Raw genomic sequence first — 21177 nt, forward strand, 5'->3', positions numbered from 1 at the left:
TGAAACTATACACAGATTTTAAAATTCCTAATTCATCTTTATAGAGAGTGAGTGCAGCTAAAATGAATATGAACCGATTTAGATATTGTCAGTTGGCCTGTTTTGAGGCAAAATCTTGTATGCAAAATAATAACATCCCAAATAGGATAAAATGGCAGGTGTCTCTGCTTTTTTACACAGTAAACACACACTTTTTTCCCCTTGTGATCTTAAAAATCTTTTAATCTTAAGGTTAACATTTTTTTCTCAGACAAATATATATTGTGCATAGATTTCTTTATAAAACTAAAATAAATAAATAATGTATTTATTTTCTTTTTTAAAATGAAGTTTAACCAGATAGTGAAGGAAAAGGAGCCCACAAGTTAATGCATGTGAATGATTGAAGTTATAAATTAAATTGAATGAATTAATGAATTGAATGAATTAATGAATGAATGGACGAATGAATGAATGAATACATTTATTTATTTAAGCATAAGCTGAGACAATGCAAAATATGAGATTAATTCTGATTATAATTAAAATAAGAGACACAATCATTTGGGGGTCCAGTTTTAAACTCCTACAATCCTTTCACTGTATAAAAAAAATAATAATTCCTACTATTTAAAATTGTGGAAAATAGCAATAAGAAAAAATGACTTTTGACTGGTAGTGTAGGTTTCTTTGAACAGTATTAGGTAGCAGCAGACCACTCCGTTACCATTGAGAGCCAGGATGCTTTTTGCTGAGGCTTTGGAATGTGCTCGGTGCTATGTTTGGGTCTGGGGGTCTTCACTGCGGGTGTCGGGGGCAGTGGCAGGAACCACACTGTGCCTATGAACTCTATTCAAACTCTGAAATGCCTCTGCCTAGGCAGGAAATTGAAATATTGGGCTGTATGAGCAGGCCAATGACCATCTATCATGGCATGTTGGCCCAAGGAGAGAAACTCCATAGATCAGAGATAGGCTGCCGAGTCTCCAGGTTAAGAGGTAAAGAGACAAGAAGAGAGCGCCTTGCAGGGGTCCAGTTTTAAACTCCTAGAATCTTTTCACCTTAAAGAAAAAAAAAAAGAAAAAAGAAAAGAAAAAAAACTGGGCCCCTCTTTCACTCATCTAGCAGTGGAGGGGGCATTAGTCATGGATAGAAAATCTTTAGCATTTCTTTTCTTAACTCAGAAGAGGTATAGGCAAGAAAACTATAGGCCAACTACAAACATAGGCAAGGCCAATGTCAACTACAAACACTCATGCAATATCAAAATGCCTGGAAAACACCTTATGACTTTGCAAATAAACACTATAGTCTGTTCAAATATTATGAATGGCAATTGATCAGCACTTAAAGTATGTAGGAGTTCAGGAATTTGCAACTCCCTCCATTAGTTTAACAAAATCATACCACCTGCCAGCTAACGGTACAGCAGAAGTTGACAGTATTGGTTTTTGTATAAACCTTTAAGGGACAAAACGCAAAACTGAGATAAAAAGTAAAATAAAAAGTGTTATATACAATCACACAGCCTATTTGTAGTTAATGTGGTGTTTTCTTTCAATTGAATTAATAATTTTTATTTTCATTAAAATATTACATGTTTACCATTTGAAATGTAATGAAATTGGGGTGCATTATAATATTTTAAACAAACATGAATGTTTAACAGCACTCTGTGTAATCGACAATTTATAAAAAAAAATTTATTTGTAGCACACAACTATGGTAATAAAGCATAAAAGTTTAAATAAATAGCCAAAATAAATACCAAAAACAAGGCGTTCAGGCGTTTAAATGAAATCTGTAATCGCATATACATATTGATTGGATTTTTGTTGGCTACAGATTAAAATTCCACCATGTTTTTGTCAACAAACTTTCTAGAAGAATATTTAAGAAAGGCCTTTAGGGCACTTTAATAAAGGTCACTTACAGAAAACAGTTCCTGTAAACGCATTTGTCTCGATAGAGTGCGAATGAATCTTTTTGCGATTATATAAAAGTAAATGCGCCACAGTCGGCGGACGCACGAATCAAGCGGGATTTTGAATATCACTAAATTTTTCCAAAACACTAAACCCGACAGATTTGTTTAAGAATTTCTTTGAAATAACCGCTCGCTTGAACCTATAGACCAGCGCGGTCAAGCGAGCGGAAAAATTGCTCCCAATTAGTGGTTTTGAAACGACTCAAGGTATGTGGCACTCACACAGGAAATGACATCAACGGGTCAAAACTAAAAATATGTCGCAGGGCGTACGGTGACTATGGGACGCCCTGAACTTGCTCTGTAGCCTACTGATTGCTTCGAGACAGGTTTCTATAGTTTTGGAAAGTGGATGCTGAGGACCTGAGCTGGGTGAGCGCTTCTCAACCATCACTTTCATCCTCTGCAAGTTCAGCGCAGACGACACACTTCCACTGGGACGCCGGTACGCAGCAATGGCACACGTAACATGTCGCACTCTGTAGTCTGGGCATATGTAGTCCTGTAACATTGTCTTCAACTAAATATATGCGTTCATGTTGGGGGATTGTCTTGGAACAGAGCCGGTGTGCTGTCGCAGGTGCAGCTGCTGTCTGGGGCAGAGAGAGGAGACAGACAACACATACAGTGAATGCTGGAGTTTTGACAGTTGATGGAAACGTGGTTATATGTGGGTATGATTGTGTACACTACAGCACATTTTAATGTGAGCCCACTTTATGTAGCGAGATAATGCGAAGATGCACCTGCAACGATCCGCGCTGTGAAGTGTTAACGAGGCGCATCCATGTTTGAGCTCCTGCATCACTGTGATGAGAGCGAATCAGGTGCCACGGCGTACGTGGTCATGTGTTTCATGTTGTTGTTGGGATTACACGTCGGTCTGGAACGTGCCTTTGACTTTATTGTCCCGCTGGTGTACACATTTTAAAATCATGCTTCATGCATGACTGCATACATGAGGATCATTGGCTATGTTTTGCGCGACATATTGTGCATTACGCACGCATTGGTACAACGTAATGTTTCTTTGTGGAAACCTAAATTCTATTAGATATTAACATCGAGTTAATATAAGTATGTAGTGTCAAAGATTATGGTTCATACAGAGATATATTTACTCAGGGTCATTTTTGTACAACATAGGCTACTTTATACTTTAATAGATGTCTCTGTCCATCCATCCAGCAAACCTAGTAATAATTTATAATTGAATCATTTATGTAATTTAAAAAATATATAATTTAATAACCCCCCCCCCCCCCCCCCCCATAATTTGCACACCTTTTGTCGCTATGGAGAGGCATGTTTTGGCAGTATATGGAGTTTGCATAATAACAATATGACATAAAAACCTTATATAGTGTTCCCCCCCGAAACATAAACATTGAAACAATTGTGAAATGCAAAACTGCTTGCAAAATAATGAAAAATACATAATGTAGGTTACATACAAAATAATAAACTATTAATTGAAATAAACATAAGTTTTAATTTATATGTTCTATACAAAAACATGTGACAAAGTGACCTATTTATTTATTTAGGCCCAAGTGTGTAAAAAAACCTAAATCCTCATGTCTATTTTCCAAACCATGGTTATAGATAAATTATGATTAATTAATCTGTCCATATGTTTTATTTTGCTTTATTTTTGCCTTTATAATTGTCCATCAAAATGTGATAAACTTGATCTTGTAGTGAAATGACAGACTTCTTTCTGGTGACATGCTGGACCAATCATAGTCGGCTTAAACTCGTCCCCGCAAGCTCTGATTGTCCCCACCCAACATTTATTTTTTTATTTTTCATTAAGCCTTTACATTATGCTGTATGTCAAAATACAGAAGAATTTGCTCTGTTGATGTAATAATCCAAATTGGCCATTGAATCGAACTTTTAAAACTACTGTTTTTTTGTGTGACAACATTTGTGTAATGAAACATTGACTCCATATACTATATTCACTGAGACAGGCATGTGACAACTAGCCCCAGTCTCCCCTAATCTTGATTTATTTTTTTACAGATGCTTCATGCACATCATCTCTTGCAGAGAGTGTGTATCTGATGCAGTGTCGTGCCAGGGCTTCAGCACTGAGCTGCAGTTTAAACCTGCTGTCTGTGTTGCCTGTCTGTCTGGAGTGATAACTGTATTATTCATGCTTGCGTGTAGACAGCTCTGTTAATCTCCTGCCACGCAATAGTGCTTCCATCAGCCGTGCTGCTCACGAGTGTCCCACATGTGTAAGTTCGTTCACGCGCACGCGTGTGTGTGAGGGTGTATATAAGATGCATAGGTCAGAGCAGGCTGGTTTGGCGTAGTAGTGGTGCATGCAGCAGATCTAGGCCTTTGAGGTCTCAGTAATTAGCTGGGTTGGGGCGTTCATCATGGCCATATATTCACCATGCTGAAAGGGTGCGGGCAGGGGGTCTATTGACGGCTGACAGGTGCAGCAGCGGAAGGCGTCAGGAGTTTGGGCAATCGAAACCAGAGCTGCAGTCTATTAGAACCGTCTCCGGCCCCTAGGTTACCCCTCGCCCCCCTCCTGGGGGTCAAAATTGAAAGCAAGTTCAAGACCCTTTTCCTGCCCTATTTTGCTGTGCACAAGGTCTGCTGTGTGATTTGTGATTGAATGTGGACACAAAGAAAGCCTGATTTCCGTGGTTATTTCATTTTTTCCTCTTGTTTAGGTGCTTACAACATTTGCACATTATTATTATTTTCTTTATTCTTTGTGTGTGTATGTTTACATATTTACATGCTTTAAAATGCGTGTGCATGCTACTTGCATACATACATACATACATACATACATACATACATACATACACACACACACACACACACACACACACACATATATATATATATATATATATATATATATATATATATAGCTGCAATTTATATTTACATGTACAGTTTATTTATTTAGTATTATTTTTATTTTTATTGATTATTCTTATGAAAAAACATGCATGAGTTAAATGCATCTTATTGAATTATTTTTAAATTATTAATGTATTTTGTGTTATGTTATATGCTTATACAATATACCATGTGGATATATATATGTATATATACATTTATACAGTATGTATACATAGACGCATATGTGTGAGTGCATATTTTTTAAATATATGCTTATATTATACATTGTTTAATGTGAATATATAAACTTGTTAACTTTACATTTTTTAGCATTTATATATATATATATATATATAGTATATAGAACAGTATAGAGATGACAGGAAGCCAGGTTTAGAATTTTAATTTAAGTGAAACATTTTGAAGATTGCTTTTAGGACTCATTCCAAATTGCACACTTATGTACCTACAATGGCTGATGTGTGTATGTCCACGATACCATAGTGTCCTTTTGTGAGCACCTGCGTTTTGTTGTTCACAAGCCGCCCTCAGCCATCATTTTTGTGCATCACCAAAATGTGGACACAGTGTCTTAGAGCATCATTTGGGACAGGACCTTACCAGTTGACTTGTTAGTGCAGACAAGTTGTCAAATAGTTGATTACTTGTGCACATCCCTACTGTGAAGCATGTACCAGTGCATTGACCTTTTTTTTTTTGCACTTCCGGTCCAGCCTGAACTGCTTAATCTTAGTTACAGCCATTACAAATCCTGCTGTCTTGGTGTGAGAGCCAGACAGAAGGCTTTCTCTGAAAGCTTTGGTTTTATTTAGCATTCCTCAGAGGTTTATGGGCAGGTGTTTAAAATTAAGAGCAGGATATTTATTGGAAACTTTCTAAAGGCACAAAACTTTTTTTGCTTACCTCTCAATTAGACACATACTCAACAGACATCCGATGCACACACGGATCCCTTTACCCTGGCACGTTGAGGAACAACTGAACAAGCAGATAAAATGCAAACCCTCGTCATTTCTCCCACACTCTAACCATTAGCTCAGGTCAGTGTGTTGTGTGGGTGGAGGCCAGAAGTGTATTTTTGACCTGCAATTACCAGGGCTTAACTCTACCATTGGTACTTTGCAGAAATCAAGGTGCCGCTCTGCAGCTCTGGATCCCTGAGCCAGGTCCTGATTGCAAGTTACTGGGCTGGGGATATCAAGTGCGAAAGGAGAAATGTGAAATCCCAGATAAAACCTGGAGCCTTAAGGAGCCATGAAGTGCATGTAATGAGGAAAGTGATGGGGATTGGGTGTGCTGAGCACACAGTCACATGGAGGATGTCTTTGAGTGAGAGTCTCTGTGACATTTGTCCTCCCTAATCCAGGATTTATAGAGGACTCACAAAATTCAACAAGGTTAAATCAGTAGGCAGGTTAGCAAAGCATAACAGAAGCACGGCTTGACAAAAATTAGTAGGCACTAGACAACCTGTGAATGGCTTGTCTTGCCTTGATGGACAATATTACGTGTTCATCAAGTGAAACACACACATTCTTATTCGTGTTCATAACTCTTTCACAGTTTGGTGAGTTGATGAATTTGAATGGATTCATACAATCTCACTTGTAGATTTTTGTATGATCTGCTTAGACTTCATTGAAGGTAAGTTTAGGGTTGGTTTGGTTATAGGTTAAAAGTGGCCTTTCATGATTACTTACTTTTTTTTTTTACTCATATGATTTTGCCACACAATACATTGATACTGTCCTATATGGTTCCAGAGATTATGCACTTCTCTTTGTTTTTATGCCCTGTTAGGGTTTTGTAATACCGCTAAGCTAATGACCGTATTTTGCAGAGCCTAATAAGTCAAAAATGCATCTGCCCTGGAAAAGCTGAATAATGGCAGATATTAATGGAGCTGGGCCCTGAATGATTCCCGGGTTGGCGTGGCAGTTAAACGCATTCCAGGTTTTGTGGAGGCCATTATTCCTGCTCCTTAATCACCACCTCTGCTTTTATTACCCCCAAAGCCTCACTGTGTGGCTCGGGGAAACCACATGTGGGCACAGGCCAGGAAATGTCGAGCAGACAAGAAAATGTCTTCCTTTCCCCTTAAAAGTAATAGCCTTAACCAAACACCAAAGACAGGCTGTTCTTAACCAGAGTTTGCTGTCTATAATCGTTTATGGGATATCAGATGCTGTACCGGAGGAATTGTTGGTTTTTGTTGAAGATTTGTAATCGGTATGTAGTTAAAATGATGCTAGGAACTTTAGAAGTCAAATAGTTTTCACGTGTCACTTGAAGTTGTGTTGAAAAAGCTGTTCTTAAAGGTATACTCCACTCCAAAAAGAAAATTGTCATTAATAACTTACCCCCATGTCGTTCCAAACCTGTAAAATCTTAGTTTGTCTTCAGAACACAATTTAAGATATTTGGGATGAAAACTGGGAGGATTGTGACTGTCCCATAAACTGATGGCCCAGAACCACTGATGGCAGATGGACTATTCTAATGATGCTTTCATACTTTTCTGGACCTTGACAGTGTATTTTACTTGGCAGTCTATGGGGCAGTCACAAGCCTCCCGGTTTTCATCCAAAATATCTTACATTGTGTTTTGAAGATGAACGAAGCTTTTAGGGGTTTGGAATGACATGGGGGTGACTGATTAATGACAGTTTTCATTTTGGGGTGGAGAAACGCTTTACCATGTCATCCCAAAGTCATTGCTTCCCAACTCCAGTCCTCGGGACCACTTCCCAGAATGTTTTATGTCTCCATATTTAACACACAAACAAGCAGTTGAGTTGAATCAGGTGTTTTAATTAGGAAATATTAATACATATAAAATTCACAAAGAATTTTGTCTGAGTAATGAGCTTTTGTATCAAGGCTAGAGAAGTATTTGGCTATGTATATTCATCATAATCATTGCAGCAGGCAGAAGCAATTATTTCTTCTTAATGGGGAATCATGTTGCATTGCTTGAAATATGAAGATTTGTTTGTTCAAGTTAAGAGTCACTATGTTTTATATTGGTTGACATTAACAGATGTTTAACAAAAATAAATCAGTATTAGGTATTTAACTTGTTTTTGATTATTTTGCCTATTTTTACATTAACATTACATCTGCTTTCCTCTCACTGAAAGTTTAAAAACACCAATAATTAAATAACAATGTTCGGTATAATCTTCAGCAAATCTCAAAATAAAGATCCAATATGTATAATGTATTTTATAATGTCGAACTGTATAATATAACATTGCGATGTTGCCTAAATTCACTTGAAACATTTAAAGGTTTATTTTATTGTTTTAATTTTAGTTTGCACAAAATAATAAAGAATTTGAATATCAGGCATCATCATTAAAATAGTTATTGCTTATTGGTCAGCTAGAATTTTAATTTCACTTCTTTTGTACTTGTATTTTTTTTTGGGGGTGCTTAGAGTAATGTGAAGTTGTGGGAACATTTGTTTTACCCCTATTTATAGGGATGACAGTGCATTTAATTTTTTTTTTTTACATTTATTAAAAATAATAACAATACATACATACTTTCATGGCCAGTTGGACATATCTGCAGTGGATAAACTATCTTTATTCACCTGTCATTGGCAGGTGTGGCAGAAAGTTAATTTTGGATCTCAGTTGCGCATTATCATGGCTCATGTCCACATGAGAGGATCAGTGCCTCAGTCCTAAATTAATGAGGGAGGTCTCATCCCTGACACAGTCCATCCATCAGATCCCTCCAAGGCCTTCTCCTTAAGAGACAACAGAGTGGGGGGTATAGATGATGAAGAGGACTAATTAAGCCGCCATGATGTTTTGTTTTATTATGGGTTCAGTTTAAAAATTTTCAATAAATCTTATTAGCATAGGAGGTGCTTGGAGACGTCTGACTGAAGGTGTGAAGTGGGTCTGCTGTTTACACTGAGGCTAACAGCTGCACACTTGCGAGGGCTGTAAAAAACATACGCTGCACTGGTGTCGCTGTCGACACACTGTCGGCTGATGCCATAATTCATGTGTGTCATCCACGGGATGCTGTGTGAGGGGAGGGGAGTAGGTGAGTTTTTTAAGCTCCTCCTGTTTACCCACTGCCTGATGGCCCCCTGTAGAGAGCAACAGCAATTATCACCTTGGAGGAATGTGGGAGCCTTCTGTTAAATTCCCTTTGACCCTTCGGTAGAGGAGGTCAGGAGGTGGTGATCCCCCCAGGGAGCAGCAGGCAGTGAGGGGTGGTGGGGGGACGCCATAGATGGGTGCATTTGGGGCTGTTTCTCATGGTCAGGGAAACTTGAGTCTGACATTGCTTTACAGCTGCAAGCCAACAAAGTCAGTTGGTTCTCCTTCTCCATTCCTCAAATAGGATTTTTATGGTGCATTTGCAATGTAAACGGCTGCTTTGCTGTCTTAGTTTGACTGCATCAGGACTGGCTTCATACTTTGAGTACAGGTAGTCAGGTTAGCCAGGATGAACTTGAAAACTTGTATTCTTACACAGTCATAACACCTGAAGACAAAGCTCTTCTGTGAAGCTCTTTAAATCACAGCAGTCAAAGCCAGTCTTCTCACCTTCTACTCATTACTGAAAATGAACCCTAAGTTAAAGGGTTTTAGGAATAATACATGCAAAAATTTAAAATTCTGTGATCTTACCTTCACGTCATTCCAAACCAAACCAAAGATAAGGAATGGTTCATATGTTTTGTTCCTATAATGAAAGTCTAAATGTCCAAAACCACATTAAATCATTCGGATTTTCATTCTATTGACTATTTTCTTTTCTCTTTTCAATTTCCTTTTTCTAAACGAAGTAAGTCATACATGTTTGAAACAACATGAGGGTGAGTAAATATTGATGCAATTTTCACTTTGGAATCAACTATCCTTTTTGAAACAATTGAACATGATGATACACTGATGTATAAGTCTTAAATGTAGTTTTGAATTCAGAGACCCTCCCTTTGAAATATGATTCAACAGGAGGTCACATATGAGACACATGTACACTCTTGGGGAAAAAAGCTGCTGTGCCAGTCCCTTACAAATCCGTAGTTAAAAGTATTGTTCATGTTGTTCCAAACTTAGGGCTATATGAATTTCTTTCTTCTGATTCTACTTGGTAATTTTGGTAACAGTTGCTGGTAGCCATTGACTTGATATTTTTTTCCCCCAAATGGGCGAGAGTGGCAACCAGTGACTGTTTGGTTAACAACACACTTCATTTATCTTCTTGCACCATTAAGAAATTCATACAGGTTTGGAACAACTTGAGGGTGAGTGAATGATGACAAAATTTTCATTTTTGGTTGAACCATCCCTCTAAATTGTACTAGTATTAGTATCTAAATATACAGATATTCGTATCCTTTGACCATCTCAGTGACAGCGTTTGTACATTTTTTTTTGTTCTGGGAGCATAAATACCTGCTGTAAACAGTAATATGTCTCAGTTGCTAAATGCTAAATGATTCAATGTAAATGTAGTCGTCCGCTGTGAACAAATCAACTGAGGCTGCTGTTAATACTCGGTGTAACCAGAACCTATAATGTCTGTTTGTGTCAAGCAGTGTTGTGATTGCATTTATAAATCACGGCTTAACAAGTAAGGCACACCACATCACGAAGACTAACAGCATTGGATGCTGGCTCTGACTGGATGGGCTTTGAGTGTTATTTGTGTGTACTGCATCATGTGACCCAAAACTGATTATGTATGGTCGTTAAGAGCTGTAGTGACAAGGCCAGCTGCAGACCCTTGACAGCTGCAATACAGTTTTCATTTCCAATCTGTCCTTTTAGCCCCTCATAATTCACACCTGATATCTCCTGACCTGTGTTCATGTTGAATCAAACAAAGCAGTTGTTGTTTAATAGTGATGAGAGCTTCTAATAAGACATCTCTCAGTGGTGATTAGCTAATCGGCCCCCAGAGACAAGACAAGGGCATAGACTGGGCCCCTAACCATTTTAGACTGGGACCCATTCACTTACAAGACCTTGGTCTTCTTAGAGTTTTTAATAAGTCCTTTCTTTTAAATGATTGTAAATGAAAAAAAAAAATCCTGTTGTACCAAAATATGTTGTTTTCTGAAATAAATGTATTTAGTAGCTTTTGTGGTTCTTTTGGCATAGCATATTTATTTCATGGTACATTCGGGGGTTAAATTGAGCCTAAACATTTGGATACGGAGTTAATTAAATACGCTATAAAAAATATATTTTAAAATGGCTTTAATACTTTTAAATATTTGTTACTTTATTTTATTAAAAAAGGCTAAATGTAAATGATCAATAAAAAAATGAATAAATGAATTAATTAAATGAATGAATAAATAAACACACAAATACATACATAAAAAGGCTACATACATAACAGCTGTACATTTTATTTTTATATAAAATATTACTTAAGCTCACCAAATAAGTCTTGGTATTATATTATATTATATTATATTATATTATATTATATTATATTATATTATATTATATTATATTATATTATTATAAATGATCAATCTAAAAAATGTAATAATATAAAATGTTGTAAAAACTTTATAAAAGTATTATGAAAGTCCATGCTATAATATAATATAGTTTATTTTTCTTTGAAAAGAAAAATGATCAAACATATAATTAACAATCAAAAATAAAATGTAATTGTAAAACTGTATAAAGTCCACTCAGTATGTTTTTTTTATAGTGTGTATATACTATATTGGTCTCCAAAATATTAATTTAGCCCCTGGACACACTCCTTATTCTTTGAATATAGACGAGAAGCCATTGATTCACGAAATGCTCTGATGTCTGCCTTAAGAATGTTTGCCTTTGGAAGGATAAACAGAATTTTTAAAAAAATATTAAAATTTTGACCTTGTTATAGTCTTTGTCACAGGTGGCATGGGGTGTTTGTCTTTGATGGAATTTAGATTCTGATTCCATTCATGAGTGGTATTCTGAGGGGAGTAGACTTTTCCTATTGTTGAAGAGGCATATCATTTACAATCATTGTCAGATGTTGAAAGCTGACTTTCTTTTTATGTTATCTTTTGAGTGAGACTCACTGCACTTGCCCGCACATGACATATCAAGTGTGTCAGAGCTGTGAGAAAGGTAAGAGTCTGTATTGATCTGCTGTATTGATGGAATCTATTCTAAAGTCTCTTAGTCATAACATTTCTTTCTATTTTCTAAGTTTGCTTTGATACATATTGGGGCAGAACACTGAATGGCTTCTCTGTTAAGTTATAGACTTATAGACTGGCAGTTCAGATTGCACGGCTTAAGGCGGCTCTCTGACCCTCAAGGCCATCTATTAAGTTCTGTCCTCAGCAATTTGTGTTAAACTGTACCTTAATTAACTCCACTGTGAAAGCAGCCATCCTTAAATACAAGGGCCCTTACACATTGTGACAAAGTTACGAAGCCCCACAGTTTTGTCAGATTACTTTGCTGTGTCAAATTAGTGCGAGTCTAGGACAAACCCCTTCTAGACATTAGGGGTCCTGTCCAGAGCACTTTACAGCCCTGTCCCTCAGGAGCCTGTGTCCATGATTTATTTAATATTACATGGCCAGTCCTCCTGAGCCAGTAAAACATGTCTCATGCAGTCTACCCCAACAAAGGGTCTACCCGTGCTGTATGGATGGAACTCCTCAGAGCTCTGCTACTTCCTCCAGTACACGGTGGGACTTGAACTTCAGTGTTGCCATAGAACCCCCCCCCCCCCCCAAATCCCCACCCGATGCCGTCCCCCTCTTGTCTGCTGGGCTTAAAGTTATCTGGCACTGTGCCAGATCTCCGGTGCGTAGCGTTTGTCTGCGGAAAAATTAATATAATAATCCTACATTTAAAAAAAACTTGTTTATCACTTTCGAGTTCATGAGTTCGCCTGCCAATGGTCTCAACCAAACTAACATTACTAGACAATCAGAATTTTTTGCTCTCATAAATACGAGACGAGCATAATAGTATCCAATTGCAGAGCCGCAGCCCTGATTAATGGAGAAGTGCGACACGTTGAAAAAGCTGTGAGGCCAAATGGTCAAAGATGTCCATCTAACGCATATTTATATAGGAAAACTAATTTAAAAAACAGCGGAGCTTTGTAAACAGTTCAGAGTAATCATGTCATCTCCATAAGAATGATATGATTTTATGATTTTTGAAAAGGTCCTGTTGACACATGATCTTTTAATGATAACTTACCGGTAATTTACCAGTGAAGACTGTATGTGTGAATGGGGCTAAACTCTTCCTCTGCATATGCTGTGAATTTGAATTGCTTAATGTTCATCTGGGAAAACAGTGTGCATTATCTCAATAGATTTGTAACGTAAATTATTTATAAACCTTTGTCAACACATGAGAATACTTCAACCTGTTTCTAAATATGCCATTTATTGTACATCACAATTTCAGTATAAAGGTTTCTGAGTTTGCATGGGGCCAAATATTACATTGTTTAATAACACTGTAAGGTGAAACATCACCAGGCCATTGTTGTCCTTTGCATGTATTTGTTCAAATACATAATGTACTTAAGTTGGTTATGTATAGGCATATTGCATTATGTATCTTAATAGTGTTGTTCAATAAGGTTTTGATATTTTATTGTAGCCAATTATTATTGTCTAATCGGTAGTTTATATATAAATAGTCATACTAAAGCCTGGTTTTCACTTAGGTCTATTTGTGTTGCCAAAAAATATCAGATTACTCAATTTGCAAAATAATCAGTAGATTACTTGATTACCAAAATAATCATTAGTCACAACCCTAAATTAGTTAAAATATTTCAAAATATAACTGCATTGTTTTACTTTTTGTAATTAAGACAAATATTTTCTCATAGAGAATGTCTTAAAAATAGTATTAAAATACTGTCTTGTTCTAGTGAACCAAGTACAGTATCTGTATTTTGTCTCATCTTGTGAGCTAAGTGTATTGTCACACCCCTAGTGCTGATAAGAGGTCATATAGCTCATAATTCTCCAAGTATATGATATAGCGTCCATTCTTCAGGTCAACAATATATTCATGGAAAAAAACATCAGTTTGAATAAGGAAAGCGATAACTTTGACATAGTATCCTTTTAAATGTTAAAGAAAGTTTCTCAAGAAATTATGCATATAATCAAATAATAGCTCTACCAGATGTATTGACTACTTAAATTAAAAAATAAGTAAAACAATTAATCAAAATTAAATAGATGGTTTTATTTTGTCTGATTGTATCTATAAGAAGTCAAATGACTAATCACTAATTTTACAGGTTGGAAATGTAAAAACTGTAGACTAGCAACATTTAATAGAATAAATTAAACTCACTTCATACTTGGAGATTAAGCAGTGTTCTGAATAATTTAAGGGCACTAGCACTAATGGTATACTATGGCATTTTTAGGACAAATGTAGTAGTAGGTGTCACATTTTCATTTTACGTGTTCATGTGGAAAGTAATGTGAGGAGAAGAGAATTCATTGGTATAATCAGATTCAGAAACGGTCTTTTAACTCTCCATTGAGATTTGTTCAAGATACTGTCTGTGTCGACTGCTTCTTTTGTACTCATACACACACACACACACACATTTATGCATGAGCACTTACATGTGACACAGCCTGGCACTCACTACCTACACACACACACTTACACATACATAATGCAGGCCTCTGGGAAAATGCAGTGTGTAAAAGAAGGAGGGAGAGCGAGCGTGATTTTTGAGTGAATGAATTTAGAGTACGGATGAATGTCACACTCATGCCCATCATGTTTCTCCCGCCGCCGTTCAGTGTGTGAGGTAGACTCAGATGTGAGATTCCCCTCATCTATTATTAGTCCTATGGTCTGCTGCCTCAGCACAAAAAGTAGACCATGCAGCCAATTCTTTGTACTTCTTTTAAATGAAACTTCCAGCAAATTTGGACTCAATGGCACACAATTTCGATTACGTACACTTGAGAAAGTGCAGTGCAAACAGGGCTATGTCCTCTTTGACCAGAATCCTTATTCACTTAGAGGAGAGAATGAAGCAAAGAGAGTGTGATCACTTCAGTAAAATTGGGAAAACTTGAGTCAGGTTGGGTTTAACGCAGTGTTGGGAGTAATGCATTAAAAGTAATGCGAGTCACATAATCGGATCACTTTTTCAAGTAATTAAAGTAACACAGTTTTAATTGAAAAGAAAGGACTGGTTTTACATTTTTAAAAAGTATAAAACGCAAGTTACTTTGTTTTCCCATTTATTGACTGCCAAGTCTCCTGTCCTCATGTTGAGAGAAATCAGGAGAAAGTGCAGAGGCGTTGTGTGTGCCGTGTAAACATGATGTTACTGTAGTTCTAGACTAAATGTGAACTTGCATTTACTCATCTCACTCACAAAAACGCAGATTTAGTATTCCTCTAAATGGATAAAAACAGGGAAATGCAAGCTCAGAATATGACGCAAACCTGCAATTATTAAATATGTCATATGACACAAATATCCTTCATCAAAAAAGCAAGCCTGGCCAGATTTAAAAAGTAACATAACGCATTATCTTCCATAAAAAGTAAATGAGTAACGTAAGTTACTTTTTTAGAGTAAAACAATATTATGATGCATTACTTTTAAAAGTAACTTTCCCCAACACTGTTATTAAAACAAAAATGTCTTTTGTGACTGAAGGACAGCTGTACTATAGGAGCGTTTTAAGGTACAAAATATATTTGTACACAAACAAATACTGAGGGATTTGACGTGGTATTTCAGGTTTACTTGATTTGTCCTTGCATGTTTATGTTGTTTACTATAAAATTAACTTGTTCTGCTTAAATAATAATAATAAAATAATATGCATTATTTGCATTTTCACGTAATTACAAAAACACTTACTGTTTTCAGACAGGTTTTCCTTCACAGCACACAAACTGATGGCATTGGTTTTGGTTCAGTGTTGCTCAGGCACATTAAAATGGGTAGTTCATCCTCATTTTGGTCCAAGCTTGTATGACTTTATTTCTTCTGTTAAAAAAAAAAAAAGATTAAAAAAAAAATGTTTTTCCTTACTGTGAATGTCAGTGGGATCCAGGTTTGAACCACAGCAGTCTTTAAATAATTTTCTTTTGTGTTCTGCATGAACAGCATAAATGTGACTAAATCATGATCACAATTTTCCTTTTTGTCTTAACAATCCCTTGGGATAAATGGGATGGCAGACATTTTTTTAGCATCAGAATTCGAGGAAGCAATCTTGTTTGTGCTTGTTATTTGTTATTAACAAGTTTATGATGGAGTGAAACTGGGCAACAGAAATGCATAGTTTAGCCTATATATTTGCTACTATTTTAGAGCAAGAACAAACTGTTTTCCATATTCTTGGATCCACCAAAGCCAACCAGACACTCCTTTGATGTGACGGACCAAATGTGAGGTAGATCCAGAGAACATGTTCATTAAGGCAAGGAAAACAAACATATGTCAGAGAAGAAAGAATTTATAATATGTGGAAGAGGAAGACCTTGGGAGTGCCTTGGCCCTTGTCTAAAACTGTTAGTGGCCCAGTCTTTGTGGACGTCTTGTCTCTGGGGGCCGGCTGGGTAATTATCAGTGAGGGTGCACGTGTGGGTGTGTGTGAATGGGGCCGTGCGTCAGGCGACCAGGACCCACTGTTTGCGTTCTCACTGCACCATGTCAGCGGGATGCCCCAAACTGAACGGGGTCGCCCTGAAAAGTGAATCCAATCCCTCCCTTTTCCAATCTCATCTCCACTCCTCCCCACCTCATCCCACTCTTCATCGGCTTCTCCCCAGGAGAATGGGAAGAAGTGGAGGAGGATGTAAAGAACCATCTCTGACATGCTTGATGGGGGCCCTGTTGGACAAAGCCCTCTTTCCTGTTCGTCCATGTGGAAAATTATGGCAGAGGAGGAGGGAGACAATTAGTGAGATCTGCTAATCACCCGGGCAACACTCATTTAATTGACATGTGAAATTTTGTTTAATCTAACATGTCGATAGGCAATATGAAAAAGGCCTGGAAGCCAAGGACTAGACCGCTTATTATTGGAGGACGGTCTTTGTAAGCCCGGGTGTGTGGAACAAGTCTGGTTGGGGGTTGATTAAATGCCATTATCTTCACAATGTGCTCGGACAAATAGCGATGCACACTCTCACTTAGGTGTTTTTTTGTTTGTTGTTTGTTGGAGCAAAACAGTCTGTTTTTTTTTTTTTACTTTCGTGATTACAGCTTTGGAGGTTTTAAGGGAGAAAGCGGCTGCGGTTGAGAGTTTAGGGTATGAGTGGCCACTTTTGTATTCGCAGAAATCAATAAGCTTTTGAAGGTCACTGAAAAGGGAGCACTCACACCTCACACTGTTGAATTGACTGAAGACTGAGAGCTTTATAAGCAGACATTTGCTTATTATGGTTTGCAGAAATTCAGAAATGGCATAATAGAGTATATTGAAAACACATCGTAACCAGTCACGAGGAAATACCAGCACTCAAAAATACTTGTCCTTGTGTGAGCAAAATGTTACCTTAAGATCTCCTCATTGAAATCAAGTCATGTAAACACCCAGACCTCCTGAAATGTGATGTTTAAACAAGACAAAGTTATGCAGATGGCTTTAGCTTCACTGTTCTAACACATTTTCTTCCCATTTGTCTTTCAGTGGGCCAGTTGTCTCTTTGAAGTCCTGTAACCAGGGAGTTAACAAGTTAAAATCGGAGGACAGGTAGGCCTTACCAACCTTAATGTTCTTCTGCAGCTTCTGCAAGTTTTGTTAGTGTGTTTTTGTGCTTGTGACATGGTGTCTCTCTTCATGATCTCCCACAAAAGTCATTAGAGGTGAACTTTATTTAAAAAAATAATTGTATTTAATTGCCTGTTGTAGACCTTAATTTTATATATGAATGAGAATGATTTCAGCTTTCTTTTTGTTGTTTTGATTGATTTCATGATTACTATACTGTACTTTCATTTTAAAATTGATTTTTTATTTTTTTTATTAACGATTGAATGCATTTCGAATGCAGGCAAAAATCTGCCATTTGAAAGTGTTTTTCTCCAGTTTTGATGTTACAACGCTAATGACATGCATGCTGAATAAGCTGGTAAAGTGTGTTTACTTGCCTAATGAAATTGGGGTTGTGGGCAAAGATCTGGGTTTTGTTTTAAACCGTTTATGACTTTTTGCCTATAAAAGAACACTGTTTAAGATGTTTACATGTAACCATAATGGCTGTGAGATGCAAATGCAGTCAATGACAGCTATGTAAATGATGTCAATATTCAAAACTGAGTCATAGGCATCACATCTGTAGAAGAAATAATTTCTCTGGATAGGCCAAATCCTTTGTGAAATCATAGTTACTGTATTTGTTTCAGAGATTTCCATTTTGTTTGCCAGACATTTTGGCTGTTTGCCCAAACTCACAGCTGGAATGGCCAGGCTTTTAATGCGAGCATTGGGGGTTGGAATATGGGTGGATGGGATGGGGGTTTGAAAAGGGCGAGGATGGCATGGCTAGGGCACAGGGAGATTTTTCTCTCTTAAAAGACTAGTGCTCGAGAGTGATTGAATTTAATCCAATATATGACCATGTTTTTTTTATTATTATTATATATATATATATATATATATATTTTTTTTTTAGGTGTTTTCCCTTTATTTATGCACAACAGTACTGTATGCAGACAGGAAGTAGGAGAGAGGTAGGGGGATGGGATCAGCAAGGACCCGAGCCAAAATTCAAACTCACTTTCCCTGAAACAGAACCGCGATATATGTTGGAGCGCTGCCGCTTCCATTTCCAGTCTTAATTTCAGGTTGAGCTTGCGAACAAAAAAAGCTCACTATTTTATCATGTGATCGCCAATGCATTTAACTTGCTTAGACAGTGAATTAAATATTAATGGCATATTTGATTTTCCCTGGAATCGATTCAGTGAGCTCAGTGCATCAGCTGTGCATGTGATCTCTATATAATTTTTTTTCTCCCTTACTGCCAGGTTTACTTTCCTTCATTTCCTCCTCTAATGTAGCCATATCTGTATCATTGTGACACTTAACACTCGATACTGTCTAAAATACTAGGTTGAGTCTTATTGACAACTTCCTGTTAAATTGGTTGTGCACAGGTCTTTGCTTTGTGTCGAAGAGAAGACAACAGCATCAATGAGCAGGTCTACCCCAATTTCCTATGAGCCCTCCACTATTGTGACAATAATAACATGGGCTCTTTATGCAGTAGCTATTACTGCCCTGAGCAGCAGGAGATCTTGCCAAGACCGATGCGGCGGGGGTTTACTTGACTCCACGCAAGCTACATCCCCGCCACTTTCCCTCCCTTCCTCCTCCTTGTCGAGGGCCGTTCCTGCTTTGCCACTTTGCCCTGACAACTGACTGCTTAAACGAGTGCATGAAAATAGGTGCCTTGCTGGTCTCCATGACAGACCGCACATAATCAGTGTTGAGGTATGTAATTACAGCTGTCAGGCCCATCCGCTGTAATTGATGCAAGTGCGAGCAGTGCTTGCTGCCAGGGCGGCCTCTAACTGCACACATGGCAGCGACACTGGCCTCTCCTCACGAGAGAAAAGGAGAAAAACATTACCTGCACGATGCACATTAACAGACGCCAAGCGAGTCTTTTTCTGCTCAAAGTGTGACATTGTGTTTTTTTCACAGAGGATAGTACCCTGGACGGGTTTGTCTCCTGGCTTTCGTTTCTCAGACTCGGTTTGATGTTGCCGGGCACATTCACAGATGGTGAAGGGGGGTAGGGGGTGTGATGAAAATGCTGTCAAAGCCACAGACGCTTAAGTGTCTCCACGGCGAGGTGGTCTGTCTGCGGGGTGTCTGTGCTTGGCTTATCGCTGTTGGCTTTTTAAATGTTTCAATTCCTGCCATCCAGTAGAACACACGGTGCACCATTTAACTTGACTGGAAAAAAGAGAAATGACTTGAATCAGACTTCTTATGCGGCTTCATGCGCAAAGAGGTGGATAGGCCAGAAATGTAGTGGCTTGAGCATCCAGGCCGAAGGCTGGGGTAAATAAGTCCTCTAGAGAACATATAAAGACCCATCTGGCTACAAAGCAGGAGTCTCAGGTGCCTGCCCTTCACCTCGCTGTTGTAATATTGATCAGAGGAAGGCATGCTTCCCTCTTCTAGCTCTGCTGAGGATTGATGGTGGAAACCAACACAAGAGTATATTTATTGATTTGGCTTGGGAAGTTACGGGCAAGATAACTTGACAACTGCACCCAAATGCAGTGATAGGGAAGCTTCATTTAATTCTTATGTTTGTTTTGCCATTATTGATTTTATTATTTTTTTATCAGCTGTTACTAAAACTGTTCATTTGCTGTGACATCAGGGTTCCCATTTGTTAGCATGTTTCGCATTTACATTTTTGTCTCAGTACCAGGAACAAAAGCATTGCATTGCTCGCTATGCTTCAGTTGTTCAAAATGGTGACCAGAATTTTTCATGGTGCTTTGAAATCATGCATACTATTTTTTTTTTTTGATATGATATGAAAGAAATGTATCTGCATTTTTATTATTATTTTCAATTAATCAATTATCAGCTAGTTTTACTCATAGTACCCAAAGTTGGAGTATCATATTTCGACTGTAACTGAAGGATGCTTTACAGCCCGTTCCCTGTGGTTATTGCCAACATATGCATGCAGCATGGCTATCTGTAAAGTAGTAAGTCGGCTGAGCCTCTCCACCCGGTAAGCCCTCCCCTCCCATATGTTCAACTTCCAGTGGCAGACCACCAGCGGCATCTCATCAGACATTCAAATTGACGACAATTTCCCTCCATTGATGTGACAGAGTAGGAGAGTAGAGATTTAAGATATAAACAGCACTCTGACTCTGGCAGATCTGACATGTGAATACCTTGACGTACATATTTGTAACTATTTTTGGGAATAAATATATTATATGCATATAAATATTCTTTTTATGTGCTGTAAAGTATATATTAAGTATAATAAGTATAATAAGTATAATTTTATTCATTTAAATATTGTTTAAAATTTTTTTTAAACTATTTTTATTAAATTTATTTAGACAAATATTAATGTATTAATTAATTAACTTCCTTCAAGATACGTTGAATTCATGCAAATGTTTTATGAATTTTGATGATAAAGTAATGAAAAAGTAATGATGATTAAAATGGAGCAGACTTTGAATAATCTTAGTTGTGTATGTTTCAATGCTCAAACTTTGTTTGTTTCGGATTTGTTTTTAATGTATTTGAAATTTACTAACTTATTTTTCAGTCCAGTAGTCTAAAAATATTGCTTACC

General features: G+C 37.4%; 1 long non-coding RNA gene across 6 annotated transcripts in view; it reads left to right on the forward strand.

Annotated features, from left to right (window-relative positions):
* The first annotated feature begins 2065 nt into the window (after positions 1-2065).
* The window catches only part of LOC127971724 (uncharacterized), a 69418-nt gene continuing 50306 nt past the window's right edge, over positions 2066-21177 (forward strand). Inside the window, exons 1-4 of one of the 6 annotated variants that reach the window (XR_008156899.1) lie at positions 2068-2411; positions 2528-2636; positions 5776-5901; positions 5987-10967. This is a non-coding gene — a long non-coding RNA (uncharacterized LOC127971724). Of the gene's footprint in view, positions 2412-2527; positions 2637-5775; positions 5902-5986; positions 10968-17519; positions 17583-21177 lie in introns of those variants that run through there. The other 5 variants (XR_008156900.1, XR_008156901.1, XR_008156902.1 and 2 more) reach the window with 5 other exon arrangements.

The sequence above is a fragment of the Carassius gibelio genome, chromosome B14 (genome assembly GCF_023724105.1).
Source record: "Carassius gibelio isolate Cgi1373 ecotype wild population from Czech Republic chromosome B14, carGib1.2-hapl.c, whole genome shotgun sequence".
In the NCBI taxonomy this organism is placed as follows: Eukaryota; Metazoa; Chordata; class Actinopteri; order Cypriniformes; family Cyprinidae; genus Carassius; species Carassius gibelio.